This window comes from Gadus chalcogrammus, chromosome 5 (genome assembly GCF_026213295.1).
Source record: "Gadus chalcogrammus isolate NIFS_2021 chromosome 5, NIFS_Gcha_1.0, whole genome shotgun sequence".
In the NCBI taxonomy this organism is placed as follows: Eukaryota; Metazoa; Chordata; class Actinopteri; order Gadiformes; family Gadidae; genus Gadus; species Gadus chalcogrammus.
The window spans coordinates 1,094,211-1,113,843 of record NC_079416.1 but is presented as its reverse complement, the minus strand read 5'-3'; the positions used below and the strand labels follow the sequence as shown (position 1 = coordinate 1,113,843).

At 44.0% G+C, this 19,633-nt stretch overlaps 10 non-coding genes across 10 annotated transcripts; all 10 read right to left on the bottom strand.

Annotated features, from left to right (window-relative positions):
- Positions 1 to 411: 411 nt before the first annotated feature.
- On the bottom strand, positions 412 to 484 carry trnav-uac (transfer RNA valine (anticodon UAC)). The gene has a single exon. It is a non-coding gene; the product is annotated as a tRNA-Val (tRNA).
- A 547-nt stretch (positions 485 to 1,031) lies between these two features.
- trnav-cac (transfer RNA valine (anticodon CAC)) lies at positions 1,032 to 1,104 on the bottom strand. Its single transcript has one exon. It is a non-coding gene; the product is annotated as a tRNA-Val (tRNA).
- Positions 1,105 to 1,932: 828 nt separating this feature from the next.
- On the bottom strand, positions 1,933 to 2,005 carry trnav-uac (transfer RNA valine (anticodon UAC)). The gene has a single exon. It is a non-coding gene; the product is annotated as a tRNA-Val (tRNA).
- A 1,459-nt stretch (positions 2,006 to 3,464) lies between these two features.
- trnav-aac (transfer RNA valine (anticodon AAC)) lies at positions 3,465 to 3,537 on the bottom strand. Its single transcript has one exon. It is a non-coding gene; the product is annotated as a tRNA-Val (tRNA).
- A 1,138-nt stretch (positions 3,538 to 4,675) lies between these two features.
- trnav-uac (transfer RNA valine (anticodon UAC)) lies at positions 4,676 to 4,748 on the bottom strand. Its single transcript has one exon. It is a non-coding gene; the product is annotated as a tRNA-Val (tRNA).
- A 237-nt stretch (positions 4,749 to 4,985) lies between these two features.
- trnav-aac (transfer RNA valine (anticodon AAC)) lies at positions 4,986 to 5,058 on the bottom strand. The gene has a single exon. It is a non-coding gene; the product is annotated as a tRNA-Val (tRNA).
- An 857-nt stretch (positions 5,059 to 5,915) lies between these two features.
- trnav-cac (transfer RNA valine (anticodon CAC)) lies at positions 5,916 to 5,988 on the bottom strand. The gene has a single exon. It is a non-coding gene; the product is annotated as a tRNA-Val (tRNA).
- Positions 5,989 to 9,307: 3,319 nt separating this feature from the next.
- Positions 9,308 to 9,380, bottom strand: trnav-aac (transfer RNA valine (anticodon AAC)). Its single transcript has one exon. It is a non-coding gene; the product is annotated as a tRNA-Val (tRNA).
- Positions 9,381 to 10,464: 1,084 nt separating this feature from the next.
- On the bottom strand, positions 10,465 to 10,537 carry trnav-uac (transfer RNA valine (anticodon UAC)). The gene has a single exon. It is a non-coding gene; the product is annotated as a tRNA-Val (tRNA).
- Positions 10,538 to 11,631: 1,094 nt separating this feature from the next.
- On the bottom strand, positions 11,632 to 11,704 carry trnav-uac (transfer RNA valine (anticodon UAC)). The gene has a single exon. It is a non-coding gene; the product is annotated as a tRNA-Val (tRNA).
- Positions 11,705 to 19,633: the final 7,929 nt, after the last annotated feature.

The following is a 19,633-nucleotide window of genomic DNA, read 5'->3' as shown; positions in this document are numbered from 1 at the left end:
CAAGTAGACGCTGCTGAAGTTTCTGTTCCAGATAGACTTTTCCCGAATAGCTGCTTGATAGTAAAGCAGGAGAATTTAAACATTAACTTTGTATATCTCAAAACGATGAAACTTTTTCTGCCCGGTTTCAAACCGGAGACCTTTCGCGTGTTAGGCGAACGTGATAATCACTACACAACGGAAACCTAATAGCTTGAGCATAACCCTAGAACATTTTGTCAGCAGAAGCTCCCACATGAACAGGTTTTCAGCGCAGGTTTAAACACTTAATAATAAGACGAGGCTGTCGGTTGAAGAGGTGGTGTGGTGCCAAGTAGTCACTGCTGAAGGTCCTGTTCCAGACAGACTTTTCCCGAATAGCTGCTTGATAGCAAAGCAGGAGAATTTAAACATTAAATTTGTAATTAATGCTGTTTCCGCCCGGTCTTGAACCGGGGACCTTTCGCGTGTAAGGCGAACGTGATAACCACTACACTACGGAAACCTGTGCGAAAGAAAAAAAAACTAGAAAATATTGTTATCAGAAGCACCCGCATGAACAGGTTTTCCACGTTGGTTTAAATACTTAATAATATGACGAGGCTATCGGTTGAAGAGGTGGCGTGGTGCCAAGTAGACGCTGCTGAAGTTTCTGTTCCAGATAGACTTTTCCCGAATAGCTGCTTGATAGTAAAGCAGGAGAATTTAAACATTAACTTTGTATATCTCAAAACAATGAAACTTTTTCTGCCCGGTTTCAAACCGGAGACCTTTCGCGTGTTAGGCGAACGTGATAATCACTACACAACGGAAACCTGTTAGCTTGAGCATAACCCTAGAAATTTTTGTCAGCAGAAGCTCCCACATGAACAGGTTTTCAGCGCAGGTTTAAACACTTAATAATATGACGTGGCTATCGGTTGAAGAGGTGGCGTGGTGCCAAGTAGACGCTGCTGAAGGCTCTGTTCCAGATAGACTCATCACGAATAGCTGCTTGATAGTAAAGCAGGACAATTTAAACATTAACTTTATTGATCTCAAAACAGTATTGATGTTTCCGCCCGGTTTCGAACCGGGGACCTTTCGCGTGTGAGGCGAACGTGATAACCACTACACTACGGAAACCATGTAGATTGCTCAAAACCCTAGAAAATTTTGTCAGCAGAAGCTCCCGCATGAACAGGTTTTCAGCGCAGGTTTAAACACTTAATAATATGACGCGGCTATCGGTTGAAGAGGTGGCGTGGTGCCAAGTAGACGCTGCTGAAGTTTCTGTTCCAGATAGACTTTTCCCGAATAGCTGCTTGATAGTAAAGCAGGAGAATTTAAACATTAACTTTGTATATCTCAAAGCAATGAAACTGTTTCTGCCCGGTTTCAAACCGGAGACCTTTCGCGTGTTAGGCGAACGTGATAATCACTACACTACGGAAAACCCTAGAAAATTTTGTCAGCAGAAGCTCCCGCATGAACAGGTTTTCAGCACAGGTTTAAACACTTAATAATATGACGCGGCAATCGGTTGAAGAGTTGGCGTGGTGCCAAGTAGACGCTGCTGAAGTTTCTGTTCCAGATAGCCTTTTCCCGAACAGCTGCTTGATAGTAAAGCAGGAGAATTTAAACATTAACTTTGTATATCTCAAAACGATGACACTGTTTCTGCCCGGTTTCGAACCGGGGACCTATCGCGTGTTGGGCGAACGTGATAATCACTACACAACGGAAACCTATTAGCTTGAGCATAACCCTAGAAAATTTTGTCAGCAGAAGCTCCCACATGAACAGGTTTTCAGCGCAGGTTTAAACACTTAATAATAAGACGAGGCTGTCGGTTGAAGAGGTGGTGTGGTGCCAAGTAGTCACTGCTGAAGGTCCTGTTCCAGACAGACTTTTCCCGAATAGCTGCTTGATAGCAAAGCAGGAGAATTTAAACATTAAATTTGTAATTAATGCTGTTTCCGCCCGGTCTTGAACCGGGGACCTTTCGCGTGTAAGGCGAACGTGATAACCACTACACTACGGAAACCTGTGCGAAATAAAAAAAAACTAGAAAATTTTGTTATCAGAAGCACCCGCATGAACAGGTTTTCCACGTTGGTTTAAATACTTAATAATATGACGAGGCTATCGGTTGAAGAGGTGGCGTGGTGCCAAGTAGACGCTGCTGAAGTTTCTGTTCCAGATAGACTTTTCCCGAATAGCTGCTTGATAGTAAAGCAGGAGAATTTAAACATTAACTTTGTATATCTCAAAACAATGAAACTTTTTCTGCCCGGTTTCAAACCGGAGACCTTTCGCGTGTTAGGCGAACGTGATAATCACTACACAACGGAAACCTGTTAGCTTGAGCATAACCCTAGAAAATTTTGTCAGCAGAAGCTCCCACATGAACAGGTTTTCAGCGCAGGTTTAAACACTTAATAATATGACGTGGCTATCGGTTGAAGAGGTGGCGTGGTGCCAAGTAGACGCTGCTGAAGGCTCTGTTCCAGATAGACTCATCACGAAAAGCTGCTTGATAGTAAAGCAGGAGAATTTAAACATTAACTTTATTGATCTCAAAACAGTTTTGATGTTTCAGCCCGGTTTCGAACCGGGGACCTTTCGCGTGTGAGGCAAACTTGATAACCACTACACTACGGAAACCATATAGAATGCTCAAAACCCTAGAAAATTTTGTCAGCAGAAGCTCCCGCATGAACAGGTTTTCAGCGCAGGTTTAAACACTTAATAATATGACGCGGCTATCGGTTGAAGAGGTGGCGTGGTGCCAAGTAGACGCTGCTGAAGTTTCTGTTCCAGATAGACTTTTCCCGAATAGCTGCTTGATAGTAAAGCAGGAGAATTTAAACATTAACTTTGTATATCTCAAAGCAATAAAACTGTTTCTGCCCGGTTTCAAACCGGAGACCTTTCACGTGTTAGGCGAACGTGATAATCACTACACTACGGAAAACCCTAGAAAATTTTGTCAGCAGAAGCTCCCGCATGAACAGGTTTTCAGCACAGGTTTAAACACTTAATAATATGACGCGGCTATCGGTTGAAGAGTTGGCGTGGTGCCAAGTAGACGCTGCTGAAGTTTCTGTTCCAGATAGCCTTTTCCCGAACAGCTGCTTGATAGTAAAGCAGGAGAATTTAAACATTAACTTTGTATATCTCAAAACGATGAAACTGTTTCTGCCCGGTTTCGAACCGGGGACCTATCGCGTGTTAGGCGAACGTGATAACCACTACACTACGGAAACCTGTGCGAAAGAAAAAAAAACTAGAAAATATTGTTATCAGAAGCACCCGCATGAACAGGTTTTCCACGTTGGTTTAAACACTTAATAATATGACGAGGCTATCGGTTGAAGAGGTGGCGTGGTACCAAGTAGACGCTGCTGAAGGCTCTGTTCCAGATAGACTCATCACGAATATCTGCTTGATAGTAAAGCAGGAGAATTTAAACATTAACTTTGTTGATCTCAATACAGTATTGCTGTTTCCGCCCGGTTTCGAACCGAGGACCTTTCGCGTGTTGGGCGAACGTGATAACCACTACACTACGGAAACCATATCGATTGAGCAAAACCCTAGAACATTTTGCCAGCAGAAGCTCCCGCATGAACAGGTTTTCAGCGCAGGTTTAAACACTTAATAATATGACGCTGCTATCGGTTGAAGAGGTGGCGTGGTGCCAAGTAGACGCTGCTGAAGTTTCTGTTCAAGATAGCCTTTTCCCGAATAGCTGCTTGATAGTAAAGCAGGAGAATGTAAACATTAACTTTGTATGTCTCAAAACGATGAAACTGTTTCTGCCCGGTTTCAAACTGGGGACCTATCGCGTGTTAGGCGAACGTGATAATCACTACACAACGGAAACCTGTTAGCTTGAGTATAACCCTAGAAAATTTTGTCAGCAGAAGCTCCCGCATGAACAGGTTTTCAGCGCAGGTTTAAACACTTAATAATATGACGCGGCTATCGGTTGAAGAGGTGGCGTGGTGCCAAGTAGACGCTGCTGAAGTTTCTGTTCCAGATAGACTTTTCCCGAATAGCTGCTTGATAGTAAAGCAGGAGAATTTAAACATTAACTTTGTATATCTCAAAGCAATAAAACTGTTTCTGCCCGGTTTCAAACCGGAGACCTTTCACGTGTTAGGCGAACGTGATAATCACTACACTACGGAAAACCCTAGAAAATTTTGTCAGCAGAAGCTCCCGCATGAACAGGTTTTCAGCACAGGTTTAAACACTTAATAATATGACGCGGCTATCGGTTGAAGAGTTGGCGTGGTGCCAAGTAGACGCTGCTGAAGTTTCTGTTCCAGGTAGCCTTTTCCCGAACAGCTGCTTGATAGTAAAGCAGGAGAATTTAAACATTAACTTTGTATATCTCAAAACGATGAAACTGTTTCTGCCCGGTTTCGAACCGGGGACCTATCGCGTGTTAGGCGAACGTGATAATCACTACACAACGGAAACCTATTAGCTTGAGCATAACCCTAGAAAATTTTGTCAGCAGAAGCTCCCACATGAACAGGTTTTCAGCGCAGGTTTAAACATTTAATAATAAGACGAGGCTGTCGGTTGAAGAGGTGGTGTGGTGCCAATTAGTCACTGCTGAAGGTCCTGTTCCAGACAGACTTTTCCCGAATAGCTGCTTGATAGCAAAGCAGGAGAATTTAAACATTAAATTTGTAATTAATGCTGTTTCCGCCCGGTCTTGAACCGGGGACCTTTCGCGTGTAAGGCGAACGTGATAACCACTACACTACGGAAACCTGTGCGAAAGAAAAAAAAACTAGAAAATATTGTTATCAGAAGCACCCGCATGAACAGGTTTTCCACGTTGGTTTAAATACTTAATAATATGACGAGGCTATCGGTTGAAGAGGTGGCGTGGTGCCAAGTAGACGCTGCTGAAGGCTCTGTTCCAGATAGACTCATCACGAATATCTGCTTGATAGTAAAGCAGGAGAATTTAAACATTAACTTTGTTGATCTCAATACAGTATTGCTGTTTCCGCCCGGTTTCGAACCGAGGACCTTTCGCGTGTTGGGCGAACGTGATAACCACTACACTACGGAAACCATATCGATTGAGCAAAACCCTAGAACATTTTGCCAGCAGAAGCTCCCGCATGAACAGGTTTTCAGCGCAGGTTTAAACACTTAATAATATGACGCTGCTATCGGTTGAAGAGGTGGCGTGGTGCCAAGTAGACGCTGCTGAAGTTTCTGTTCAAGATAGCCTTTTCCCGAATAGCTGCTTGATAGTAAAGCAGGAGAATGTAAACATTAACTTTGTATGTCTCAAAACGATGAAACTGTTTCTGCCCGGTTTCAAACTGGGGACCTATCGCGTGTTAGGCGAACGTGATAATCACTACACAACGGAAACCTGTTAGCTTGAGTATAACCCTAGAAAATTTTGTCAGCAGAAGCTCCCGCATGAACAGGTTTTCAGCGCAGGTTTAAACACTTAATAATATGACGAGGCTATCGGTTGAAGAGGTGGCGTGGTGCCAAGTAGACGCTGCTGAAGTTTCTGTTCCTGATAGACTTTTCCCGAATAGCTGCTTGATAGTAAAGCAGGAGAATTTAAACATTAACTTTGTATGTCTCAAAACAATGAAACTGTTTCTGCCCGGTTTCAAACCGGAGACCTTTCGCGTGTTAGGCGAACGTGATAATCACTACACAACGGAAACCTGTTAGCTTGAGCATAACCCTAGAAAATTTTGTCAGCAGAAGCTCCCACATGAACAGGTTTTCAGCGCAGGTTTAAACACTTAATAATATGACGAGGCTATCGGTTGAAGAGGTGGCGTGGTGCCAAGTAGACGCTGCTGAAGGCTCTGTTCCAGATAGACTCATCACGAATAGCTGCTTGATAGTAAAGCAGGAGAATTTAAACATTAACTTTGTTGATCTCAAAACAGTATTGCTGTTTCCGCCCGGTTTCGAACCGGGGACCTTTCGCGTGTGAGGCGAACGTGATAACCACTACACTACGAAAATACATACACGGAAAATCTGGCAACCCATCAGAATCCCGTCATCAACCGTCCAGTCGAGTTCACAACATTTAATGGAACCAGGGTCAGAGTGGTCAGGTGTGAATGTAAGTGGTTATATCATACATATTTGAAACATATTATCCTAAACATCCATTCGCCCATCTGCTACCGCGGGGAACAATGCTAGCACGCTAGGCCTCAATTGTAAAGTCGTAACGACAGCGGCCAAAGCCCGCCACGACATGCTAATGGACTACGAACCGTCCATTGCACGCTAGACGATCCAGGATGAGACGGTTACCCCAGAAGTCCATGCTGGAGAGGTGCACGTAGAAGACTCAGTAACGCTAGGCAAAACAGGAAAGGAGGTTGACACCAAGACACTCCTAAGAACTTCTCACAACTAGAGTTAGAGTTTAACTTTCATACAGTCTATGCTCTCAACTGCGAGCACTAAATACAAAAACTTTCACCTTGTTTCCGCCCGGTCTCGAACCGGGGACCTTACGCGTGTAAGGTGAACGTGATAACCACTACACTACAGAAACCTGTGAGAATGACAAAAACCCTAGAAAATATTGCGATCAGAAGCACCCGCAAGAACAGGTTTTCCGCGTTGGTTTAAATACTTAATAATATGACGAGGCTATCGGTTCAAGAGGTGGCGTGGTGCCAAGTAGACACTGCTGATGGTTCTGTTCAAGAAAGACTCTTCACGAATAGCTACTTGATAGTAAAGCAGGAGAATTTAAACATTAACTTTGTATGCCTCAAAACAGTAATGCTGTTTCAGCCCGGTTTCGAACCGGGGACCTTTCGCGTGTGAGTCGAACGTGATAACCACAACACTACGGAAACACATACACGTATAATCTGGCAACCCATCAGAATCCTGTCATCAACCGTCCAGTCGAGTTCACACCATTTAATGGAACCAGGGTCAGAGTGGTCAGGTGTGAATGTAAGTGGTTATATCATACATATTTGAAACATATTATCCTAAACATCCATTCGCCCATCTGCTACAGCGGGGTACAATGCTAACACGCTAGGCCTCAATTGTAAAGTCGTAACGACAGCGGTAGGGATGGGAATCGAGAACCGGTTCTTGTTCAGAACCGGTTCCGAGTCAACCGATTCCTTGGAATCGTTAGCAAGCCTGCTTAACGATTCCGCTTATCGGTTCCGGTCGCGGCAAATGCGTCGTGACGTCACACACACGCTGCTTTGATTTGGTTCAGAACGCAGCAAATATGTCGCCGCCGAGGAAGAATCGCATTGTGCGTTCACACCAAACGCGACGGGGCGACAAGATCCCATACAAAGTGAACGTAGAGACGCGTATACGGGCGAGTTTTTCGCGGGAGAAAACCGATGACAAGTTTTTGTCGTGATGACAGCCAATCAGCGTTCAACAGCGTGATAACTGAGTGACATGTGTAACGTAACAGCCAATCCGCGTTCAGCCGTCAAACTCAGTGCAGTGCAGTCCGGGTGAACCGCGGAATGGAGGAGAAAGTGATTGTTGCAGTTTGCGACTCCCGGAGCTCTATATATAATAGTATATAATATACAATTACAATATAGTATATAATATATTATATACTATATTATAATTGTATATATAATATCACGGCCAACAGCTCTGTCGCCTCCGGATGGCCGTAGCTTGGGGAGCTCTCATAGGGATTGGGCTTCTCGGGGTATACCGGCATTGCTATGGTTTCCGGTCTTGTGTGTTCCAACGGTTTATTAGGTAGGCCCATCTAATAAATCTCTGTCTAATCAATGCTTCATTTTGTTTATGTCAGTTTAATTTTGTTACAAGTTGAATGCAAATGAGCACTGTTAGAATTCCAAAAGGCACAAGCTCTTACTTGGCTGTTTTCAGTCTGTGTTTTTAGTTGTATGGCACATAATGATGGCATTTGGGCTTAAAAAGCGAAACATATATCTTTTCGTCTAGACCAATTGATTTGAAAATATACAATTTCCTAATACTAGAAGCACTTCTGATCAGATATTAAAGAGATGTAATGCAAACAAACACATTCATACTTATTTTCTCACCCAATGAGAATCGATAAGAGAATCGATAAGGAATCGGATCGATAAGCAGAATCAGAATCGGAATCACAACTAGAGTTCGAGTTTAACTTTCATACAGTCTATGCTCTCAACTGCGAGCGCTAAATACAAATACTTTCACCATTTTTCCGCCCGGTCTCGAACCGGGGACCTTTCGCGTGTTAGGCGAACGTGATAACCACTACACTACGGAAACACATGAACAGGTTTTCAGCGCAGGTTTAAACACTTAATAATATGACGAGGCTATCAGTTGAAGAGGTGGCGTGGTGCCAAGTAGACGCTGCTGAACGCTCTGTTCCAGATAGACTCATCACAAATAGCTGCTTGATAGTAAAGCAGGAGAATTTAAACATTAACTTTGTTGATCTCAAAATAGTATTGCTGTTTCCACCCGGTTTCGAACCGGGGACCTTTTGCGTGTTAGGCGAACGTGATAACCACAACACTACGGAAACCATGTAGATTGAGCAAAACCCTAGAAAATTTTGTCAGCGGAAGCTCCCGCATGAACAGGTTTTCAGCGCAGGTTTAAACACTTAATAATATGACGCGGCTATCGGTTCAAGAGGTGGCGTGGTGCCAAGTAGACACTGCTGATGGTTCTGTTCAAGATTGACTCTTCACGAATAGCTACTTGATAGTAAAGCAGGAGAATTTAAACATTAACTTTGTATACCTCATAACAGTAATGCTGTTTCCGCCCGGTTTCGAACCGGGGACCTTTCACGTGTGCGGCGTACGTGATAACCACTACACTACAGAAAAACATACAAGGATAATCTGGCAACCCATCAGAATCCTGTCATCAACCGTCCAGTCGAGTTCACACCATTTAATGGAACCAGGGTCAGAGTGGTCAGGTGTGAATGTTAGTGGTTATATCATACATATTTGAAACATATTATCCTAAACATCCATTCGCCCATCTGCTACAGCGGGGAACAATGCTAACACGCTAGGCCTCAATTGTAAAGTCGTAACGACAGCGGCCAAAGCCCGCCACGACATGCCAATGGCCTACGAAACGTCCATTGCATGCTAGACGATCCAGGATGAGACGGTTACCCCAGAAGTCCATGCTGGAGAGGTGCACGTAGAAGACTCAGTAACGCTAGGAAAATCAGGAAAGGAGGTTGACACCCAGACACTTCTCACAACTAGAGTTAGAGTTTAACTTTCATACAGTCTATGCTCTCAACTGTGAGCGCTAAATACAAATACTTTCACCATGTTTCCGCCCGGTCTCGAACCGGGGACCTTTCGCGTGTTAGGCGAACGTGATAACCACTACACTACGAAAACCATGTCGATTGAGCAAAACCCTAGAAAATTTTGTCAGCAGAAGCTCCCGCATGAACAGGTTTTCAGCGCAGGTTTAAACACTTAATAATATGACGCGGCTATCGGTTGAAGAGGTGGCGTGGTGCCAAGTAGACGCTGCTGAAGTTTCTGTTCCAGATAGCCTTTTCCCGAATAGCTGCTTGATAGTAAAGCAGGAGAATTTAAACATTAACTTTGTATATCTCAAAACGATGAAACTATTTCTGCCCGGTTTCAAACCGGAGACCTTTCGCGTGTTAGGCGAACGTGATAATCACTACACAACGGAAACCTGTTAGCTTGAGCATAACCCTAGAAAATTTTGACAGCAGAAGCTCCCACATGAACAGGGTTTCAGCGCAGGTTTAAACACTTAATAATATGACGAGGCTATCGGTTGAAGAGGTGGCGTGGTGCCAAGTAGACGCTGCTGAAGGCTCTGTTCCAGATAGACTCATCACGAATAGCTGCTTGATAGTAAAGCAGGAGAATTTAAACATTAACTTTGTTGATCTCAAAACAGTATTGCTGTTTCCGCCCGGTTTTGAACCGGGGACCTTTCGCGTGTGAGGCGAACTTGATAACCACTACACTACTGAAACAAAAACACGGACAATCTGGCAACCCATCAGAATCCTGTCATCAACCGTCCAGTCGAGTTCACACCATTTAATGGAACCAGGGTCAGAGTGGTCAGGTGTGAATGTAAGTGGTTATATCATACATATTTGAAACATATTATCCTAAACATCCATTCGCCCATCTGCTGCAGCGGGGAACAATGCTAACACGCTAGACCTCAATTGTAAAGTCGTAACGACAGCGGCCAAAGCCCGCCACGACATGCCAATGGCCTACGAACCGTCCATTGCATGCTAGACGATCCAGGATGAGACGGTTACCCCAGAAGTCCATGCTGGAGAGGTGCACGTAGAAGACTCAGTAACGCTAGGAAAATCAGGAAAGGAGGTTGACACCCAGACACTTCTCACAACTAGAGTTCGAGTTTAACTTTCATACAGTCTATGCTCTAAACTGCGAGCGCTAAATACAAATACTTTCACCATGTTTCCGCCCGGTCTCGAACCGGGGACCTTTCGCGTGTAAGGCGAACGTGATAACCACTACACTACGAAAACCTGTGTGAAAGAAAAAAAACCTAGAAAATATTGTCATCAGAAGCACCCGCATGAACAGGTTTTCCGCGTTGGTTTAAATACTTAATAATATGACGAGGCTATCGGTTGAAGAGGTGGCGTGGTGCCAAGTAGACGCTGCTGAAGTTTCTGTTCCAGATAGACTTTTCCCGAATAGCAGCTTGATAGTAAAGCAGGAGAATTTAAACATTAACTTTGTATATCTCAAAACAATGAAACTGTTTCTGCCCGGTTTCAAACCGGAGACCTTTCGCGTGTTAGGCGAACGTGATAATCACTACACATTGGAAACCTGTTAGCTTGAGCATAACCCTAGAAAATTTTGTCAGCAGAAGCTCCCACATGAACAGGTTTTCAGCGCAGGTTTAAACACTTAATAATATGACGAGGCTATCGGTTGAAGAGGTGGAGTGGTGCCAAGTAGACGCTGCTGAAGGCTCTGTTCCAGATAGACTCATCACGAATAGCTGCTTGATAGTAAAGCAGGAGAATTTAAACATTAACTTTGTTGATCTCAAAACAGTATTGCTGTTTCCGCCCAGTTTTGAACCGGGGACCTTTCGCGTGTGAGGCGAACGTGATCACCACTACACTACGTAAACACATACACGGATAATCTGGCAACCCATCAGAATCCCGTCATCAACCGTCCAGTCTAGTTCACAACATTTAATGGAACCAGGGTCTGAGTGGTCAGGTGTGAATGTAAGTGGTTATATCATACATATTTGAAACATATTGTCCTAAACATCCCTTCGCCCATCTGCTACCGCGGGGAACAATGCTAGCACGCTAGGCCTCAATTGTAAAGTCGTAACGACAGCGGCCAAAGCCCGCCACGACATGCTAATGGACTACGAACCGTCCATTGCACGCTAGACGATCCAGGATGAGACGGTTACCCCAGAAGTCCATGCTGGAGAGGTGCACGTAGAAGACTCAGTAACGCTAGGCAAAACAGGAAAGGAGGTTGACACCAAGACACTCCTAAGAACTTCTCACAACTAGAGTTAGAGTTTAACTTTCATACAGTCTATGCTCTCAACTGCGAGCACTAAATACAAATACTCTCACCATGTTTCCACCCGGTCTCGAACCGGGGACCTTTCGCGTGTAAGGCGAACGTGATAACCACTACACTACGGAAACCTGTGAGAATGAAAAAAACCCTAGAAAATATTGTGATCAGAAGCACCCGCATGAACATGTTTTCCGCGTTGGTTTAAATACTTAATAATATGACGAGGCTATCGGTTCAAGAGGTGGCGTGGTGCCAAGTAGACACTGCTGATGGTTCTGTTCAAGATTGACTCTTCAAGAATAGCTACTTGATAGTAAAGCAGAAGAATTTAAACATTAACTTTGTATACCTCAAAACAGTAATGCTGTTTCCGCCCGGTTTCGAACCGGGGACCTTTCACGTGTGAGGCGACCGTGATAACCACCACACTACGGAAACACATACACGGAAAATCTGGCAACCCATCAGAATCCCGTCATCAACCATCCAGTCTAGTTCACAACATTTAATGGAACCAGGGTCAGAGTGGTCAGGTGTGAATGTAAGTGGTTGTATCATACATATTTGAAACATATTATCCTAAACATCCATTCGCCCATCTGCTACAGCGGGGAACAATGCTAACACGCTAGGCCTCAATTGTAAAGTCGTAACGACAGCGGCCAAAGCCCGCCACGACATGCCAATAGCCTACGAACCGTCCATTGCATGCTAGACGATCCAGGATGAGACGGTTACCCCAGAAGTCCATGCTGGAGAGGTGCACGTAGAAGAATCAGTAACGCTCGGCAAATCAGGAAAGGAGGTTGACACCCAGACACTTCTAAGAACTTCTCACAACTAGAGTTCGAATTTAACTTTCATAGGCCGTTTCTCAATTCCTAGCACTCGTACTACGGACTCGATGACTTGCAAGCACGTACTTGGCAAGTCTGTACTTCAAGCACATTGTTACGGCCGTGAGCCGACCGCATTGTCCCCCCTCCCTCTGCATGCGCTACCCCTCCTGTTTTTCCCCAGAGCAGCTCAAGTGGGCGGGTCCTTCCATCCCCGGAACCAACCAGAGAGCGACGGCGCCGTGGAGGCGTATAAAAGCCTGATGCGTCTTGCAAGCGGCGGCAGACACCTGTAGAGAATCTAGGCGCGTAGTCGCATTCGTTGAGAGGTTACGTTTGTGTGTTCCCAGATTTGGGCCAGGGTAAGAAGAATCCCTCAGTACTGACGTTGTTCATTTGCACTAATTTAGGTTTGTCTCTGTTTAGCCACACTAGGTTTAGGGGGTGCTGATCATTTGTATTTCTGTTTTCGTTATGCTAGAGTAGCCAGTTAGGATTTGTTTTAGGACCGTTCGTATTTAGTTATTAGACAGGTAGCTCCATTTTATTTGAAGGAGTTCTCTTTTGGTTATATTTGTTTCTTTGCTTTGACAGCACCTAGCGTAGGGTGACCAGACGTCCCCGATTTCCGGGGACAGTCCCTGTTTTCGGTGATCTGTCCCCGGTCAAAGCTGTCCCCAGAAATGTCCCCGATTTTGACACTGAATGGGGGAAAAATGCGCGCTGACTCAAACACCAGTTATTACGGTAGTCATTTAACGCATCACCAGAGAAGACGTCGTATGACGTACAGACGTTATCAGGGCGTACGACCAGACGCAGCAGCGTCAACAACAACAATCTAGGGGCGGCAAAAAGGAAAAAGAGAAGATCAGCGGTCTCATAAATGGTATGTTGTGTATGAACTTATTTATTTTGTGTGAATTGGCAGTAGACTTGGCTGTGTGTGTGTGTGTGTGTGTGTGTGTGTGTATGTGAGAAGTGATGTAACGTTAAAATAAGTATGATTGTTTATCTGAACTGAAGACCTAACGTAACGTTATAAAAGTCAGTGACCGTTAAGATCATGACAATGTTTTCATATCTGTCATTAGTGAAGCTGTAATGTTAACGTTAGCATGAGATTACCAGGTGATGACATTGTATGTGGCTCTGTTTTGGAAGAGGGGGAGGTGGAAGACTGCTTTGGTAGCATATGATTTTCCTGTAGGCATAGGGACCTGAGACTGTTAAAATAATAATAATGATGATATTATTCATTAATAATAAATGAATAAATAATAAGTCAATGGTTGATAGTTGTGTGTGCTAGGCTGCTGTTTTTTGTGTCGGGCTGTGTGGCAACCCGGTATCACGCAATTGCGTGCTCCTGCGCACGAACGTTAATCTATTGAAGCGTGTTCCCGAGCACGATAGTCCGACTTTTTGCGTGTTACACAAAACGAAATGTAAACCAATGCATTCTGAATGGGAGTGTTCTAAGACAATTAACGTGCTCCACAAAACGGTACGAGAGAGAGAGAAAGAGAGAGCGGGAGGGACAGAGAGAGAGAGAGAGCGAGAGAGGCTTCAGAAAGGGTGTGCGCAGATAGTACAGTGCACCCTAGTTATGTTTATGCCAAAACCTATATATATAATTAGGCTGTGGAAATTGCAATAAGTTAAGAACACAACTTCGCACGTTGAGCACACAGCCGTGTGACTCGTTTATTTTGTAAAAAAGAAAACCGGAAAACAAAGCGTGCTGAAGGTAAACAAATCCAGCATGGTCTGTGACGTCATGAGACGCACGTTAGTTGAAGGGGGGGGGGGGGGGGGGGACACGTTTGTTGAGGGGGGGGAGACACGTTTGTAGGGGGGGGGGCACGCGAGAGTTGGTTTTTATTGAACGCTCGACAACGAGAGTTGGTTTTTATTGAACGAGACTTCAACACGGAACAGCTGCACGAAACGATGGTCACGTCACTCTCGGTGACGGTGTCGACAATAATGAACACACGAACAATGTTAATAGAACAACACACAACCACATAACATCCCGAACCCATTAATCCCACTTAATCCTAACAACAAAACAAGTTAACAAAAGCCCCATTTGTCAACTGAGAACCCCAATTCCCAGAATCCCCCGCGGCTCCGGAACACGGCGTAGCTCATATTAATCTTTATTATCTGAATGGGAAATGCAATATTTTAGGACAGATACACCATTAAACACGTTTCTAATGACATTTCTAGCGAGAAATGTACATTTTCCTTACATAATCTTCAGTCAGTGAATGTGTATGATCTTTATTAATCTTTATTGTCTGAATGGGAAATGCAATATTTTAGGACAGATACACGATTAAACGCGATTCTAATGACTTTTCTAGCGAGAAATGTACATTTTCCTTACATAATCTTCAGTCAGTGAATGTGTATGATCATTATTAATCTTTATTATCTGAATGGGAAATGCAATATTTTAGGACCGATTCACCGTTAAACGTGTTTCTAATAACATTTCTAGCGAGAAATATACTTTTTACTTGCATAATCTTCAGTCAGTGATTGTGTCTGATCTTTAGTTTTATAGTTATTAGGATTTGATCGGCTCGCTCGCATGTTTCAACGACGTCAGGTTGCTTTCGCTAAACTAGCAGCTCACGTGCTTCCTGCGTTTGTGTTATTAAACTGTTACTTTATGTAACTTTTAATGATATCATCTTGTTACAAACACGTACATCTGAGAGCCAACCCAGTCGCCAAAAGCATACGTTGACAGTGTACTTTTCGTGAACACTGGATTACGTCGCATTTCAACATAAAATAGCGTGTTATACACACACACACACACGCACGCACACGCACAGACACACACACACAAGCACACACATGCACGCACAGACACACAGACACAGACACACACACACATACACACACACACACACACACACACACACGCGCACACACACACACACACACACACACACTCACACGGTGCATTTCGCTGCTAAAACAACAACAAAAAAATATTCCCTCCAATATTATTACTTTCAAAACGTTGGCCAAAATGGCCAATAATATCATTTTTTATTTGGGATGCTTCTAGGACATTTTGGGTGGATTTTGAACGGTATGTGGGGGGCACGTTTTTTGCAGGACCTGGCAACCCTGCGCTGTTGCCCGAGATCTGGATCCACCCCGACGTGGTGCCGTCCCCTTTTGACCTTTTGACCCCAGACTTCTGGGGGAATAGCTGAATCAATTCATTAGTCAATCAGAAGCATGTAAATATGTTCCCGGTGGCGTAAGAGTACGAACAAGGTGTCCTTCAACATCTACGCTTCCAGGAGATTGCAACGGTGCCACACATGAGCATATTCAAACATGTTTAATGGTAGTAATTAGCTGTCGAAATTGGAGGCCTTAATCAATACTGAGCAGCTATTGATTTGCTTCCCGATAAAGATTTGTCACAAATTACATGTTATTTAGCATCTACACGTTGAGCTGAGTCCAATGACACCAAGAACGACACTCTAGCTAATGGTAACATGTATTTTACATGGTACACCTAGGTCTAGGACATGATCTCGGTGTAGCAAGAGGCCGAGCTTGGACTCAGCTTAACGTGTAGATGCTAATTAACATGTAATTTGTCAAAAATCTCCATCGGGAAGCAAATCTATAGCTGGTCATTATTGATAAAGGCCTCCAAAATCGACAGCTAATTACTCCCCTGAAACATATTCAAATATGATGACCTAATGGTTCAGAATGTGGTGGAAAAACAGTTTTTGAGATAGGAAGGTCCTACCGCCCTGAAATTTTAATACCTTATTCTAGGGCCTAACTGGGACCTCCGCACCGGACCCCGACCGGGGCGTGACCTCGAGGGCAGGCCCCCCCTTCCTGCCCTCGGGGTCCGACCGGGCCAAGTTTCGGTGCGGAGGTCCCAGTTAGGCCCTAGAATAAGGTATTAAAATTTCAGGGCGGTAGGACCTTCCTATCTCAAAAACTGTTTTTCCACCACATTCTGAACCATTAGGTCTTGCAGGCTACACTTCTGAGGGGCTTTGTCCAAATGACACTCCATTTGGGAAAACTTTTTTTCTCTAAGGGCTAGAACTCCAAATCTCGGATATGTCGTACACAGGGCCCCGGGAAATGTGTGTAAACATTTTAGCATCCCTAGCTATCTCGAAAAGGTCGGCAAAGGGGCGTGACCTCCAACAGTACAGTAAATGTACATAAGACAGAGGTTAGTTTCTAGTCCCCATTTTTTGTGGGATGGAGGTGTACATTTGTGGCTAAAGGTGTGTAGACACAGCTGGCCTGTGGCCACGTTTTTGAAGTCGGGGGTCAAAAGGTCAAAAGGAGCCGGCACCACGCCGCTTATGAGATAACAAAAAGTTAATGTGTGTTTCTCTCATAACTTTTTTTCATTATTAAAGAGAGGCCTGATTCTCAGATATGCATGTTGGATGGCTAGGGTGTAGGTCTGGGAAGAACTTCAGGCCAAAATCTTGCAAGCGAGCCGCTAGGTGCAGGTGCAACGAGATGGAGCACTTGCTGAGCCTGGACTTTCATAATCTTCGCTCTGTGAATGTAAAGGATGTTTGGTCGGATGTTACGACGAAGAATCATAATGTGAATGGGAATATTCTATAAATCTCTTGATGTCATCTTTCGTCTCAACACTTCTGCTGCAGCCATTTAAAGTCTCACTCCGAGAACCTTAAAACATGAATCAATCCATTAGAAGTATGAAAATATCTTCCCGGTGGTGCAACAGAACAAACAAGGTGTCCTTTGACATCTACGTTTCGAGACGATTGCAACAGTGCCACACATGATCATATTTGAATATGTTTCAGGGGAGTAATTAGCTGTCGATTTTGGAGGCCTTTATCAATAATGACCAGCTATAGATTTGCTTCCCGATGGAGATTTTTGACAAATTACATGTTAATTAGCATCTACACGTTAAGCTGAGTCCAATGAGATCAAGCTCGGCCTCTTGCTACACCGAGATCATGTCCTAGACCTAGGTGTACCATGTAAAATACATGTTACCATTAGCTAGAGTGTCGTTCTTGGTGTCATTGGACTCAGCTCAACGTGTAGATGCTAAATAACATGTAATTTGTGACAAATCTTTATCGGGAAGCAAATCAATAGCTGCTCAGTATTGATTAAGGCCTCCAATTTCGACAGCTAATTACTACCATTAAACATGTTTGAATATGCTCATGTGTGGCACCGTTGCAATCTCCTGGAAGCGTAGATGTTGAAGGACACCTTGTTCGTACTCTTACGCCACCGGGAACATATTTACATGCTTCTGATTGACTAATGAATTGATTCAGCTATTCCCCCAGAAGTCTGGGGTCAAAAGGTCAAAAGGGGACGGCACCACGTCGGGGTGGATCCAGATCTCGGGCAACAGCGCAGGGTTGCCAGGTCCTGCAAAAAACGTGCCCCCCACATACCGTTCAAAATCCACCCAAAATGTCCTAGAAGCATCCCAAATAAAAAATGATATTATTGGCCATTTTGGCCAACGTTTTGAAAGTAATAATATTGGAGGGAATATTTTTTTGTTGTTGTTTTAGCAGCGAAATGCACCGTGTGAGTGTGTGCGTGTGTGTGTGTGTGTGTGTGTGTGTGTGTGTGCGTGTGTGTGTGTGTGTGTGTGTGTGTATGTGTGTGTGTGTCTGTGTCTGTGTGTCTGTGCGTGCATGTGTGTGCTTGTGTGTGTGTGTCTGTGCGTGTGCGTGCGTGTGTGTGTGTGTGTATAACACGCTATTTTATGTTGAAATGCGACGTAATCCAGTGTTCACGAAAAGTACACTGTCAACGTATGCTTTTGGCGACTGGGTTGGCTCTCAGATGTACGTGTTTGTAACAAGATGATATCATTAAAAGTTACATAAAGTAACAGTTTAATAACACAAACGCAGGAAGCACGTGAGCTGCTAGTTTAGCGAAAGCAACCTGACGTCGTTGAAACATGCGAGCGAGCCGATCAAATCCTAATAACTATAAAACTAAAGATCAGACACAATCACTGACTGAAGATTATGCAAGTAAAAAGTATATTTCTCGCTAGAAATGTTATTAGAAACACGTTTAACGGTGAATCGGTCCTAAAATATTGCATTTCCCATTCAGATAATAAAGATTAATAATGATCATACACATTCACTGACTGAAGATTATGTAAGGAAAATGTACATTTCTCGCTAGAAAAGTCATTAGAATCGCGTTTAATCGTGTATCTGTCCTAAAATATTGCATTTCCCATTCAGACAATAAAGATTAATAAAGATCATACACATTCACTGACTGAAGATTATGTAAGGAAAATGTACATTTCTCGCTAGAAATGTCATTAGAAACGTGTTTAATGGTGTATCTGTCCTAAAATATTGCATTTCCCATTCAGATAATAAAGATTAATATGAGCTACGCCGTGTTCCGGAGCCGCGGGGGATTCTGGGAATTGGGGTTCTCAGTTGACAAATGGGGCTTTTGTTAACTTGTTTTGTTGTTAGGATTAAGTGGGGTTAATGGGTTCGGGATGTTATGTGGTTGTGTGTTGTTCTATTAACATTGTTCGTGTGTTCATTATTGTCGACACCGTCACCGAGAGTGACGTGACCATCGTTTCGTGCAGCTGTTCCGTGTTGAAGTCTCGTTCAATAAAAACCAACTCTCGTTGTCGAGCGTTCAATAAAAACCAACTCTCGCGTGCCCCCCCCCCTACAAACGTGTCTCCCCCCCCTCAACAAACGTGTCCCCCCCCCCCCCCCCCCCCTTCAACTAACGTGCGTCTCATGACGTCACAGACCATGCTGGATTTGTTTACCTTCAGCACGCTTTGTTTTCCGGTTTTCTTTTTTACAAAATAAACGAGTCACACGGCTGTGTGCTCAACGTGCGAAGTTGTGTTCTTAACTTATTGCAATTTCCACAGCCTAATTATATATATAGGTTTTGGCATAAACATAACTAGGGTGCACTGTACTATCTGCGCACACCCTTTCTGAAGCCTCTCTCGCTCTCTCTCTCTCTCTGTCCCTCCCGCTCTCTCTTTCTCTCTCTCTCGTACCGTTTTGTGGAGCACGTTAATTGTCTTAGAACACTCCCATTCAGAATGCATTGGTTTACATTTCGTTTTGTGTAACACGCAAAAAGTCGGACTATCGTGCTCGGGAACACGCTTCAATAGAT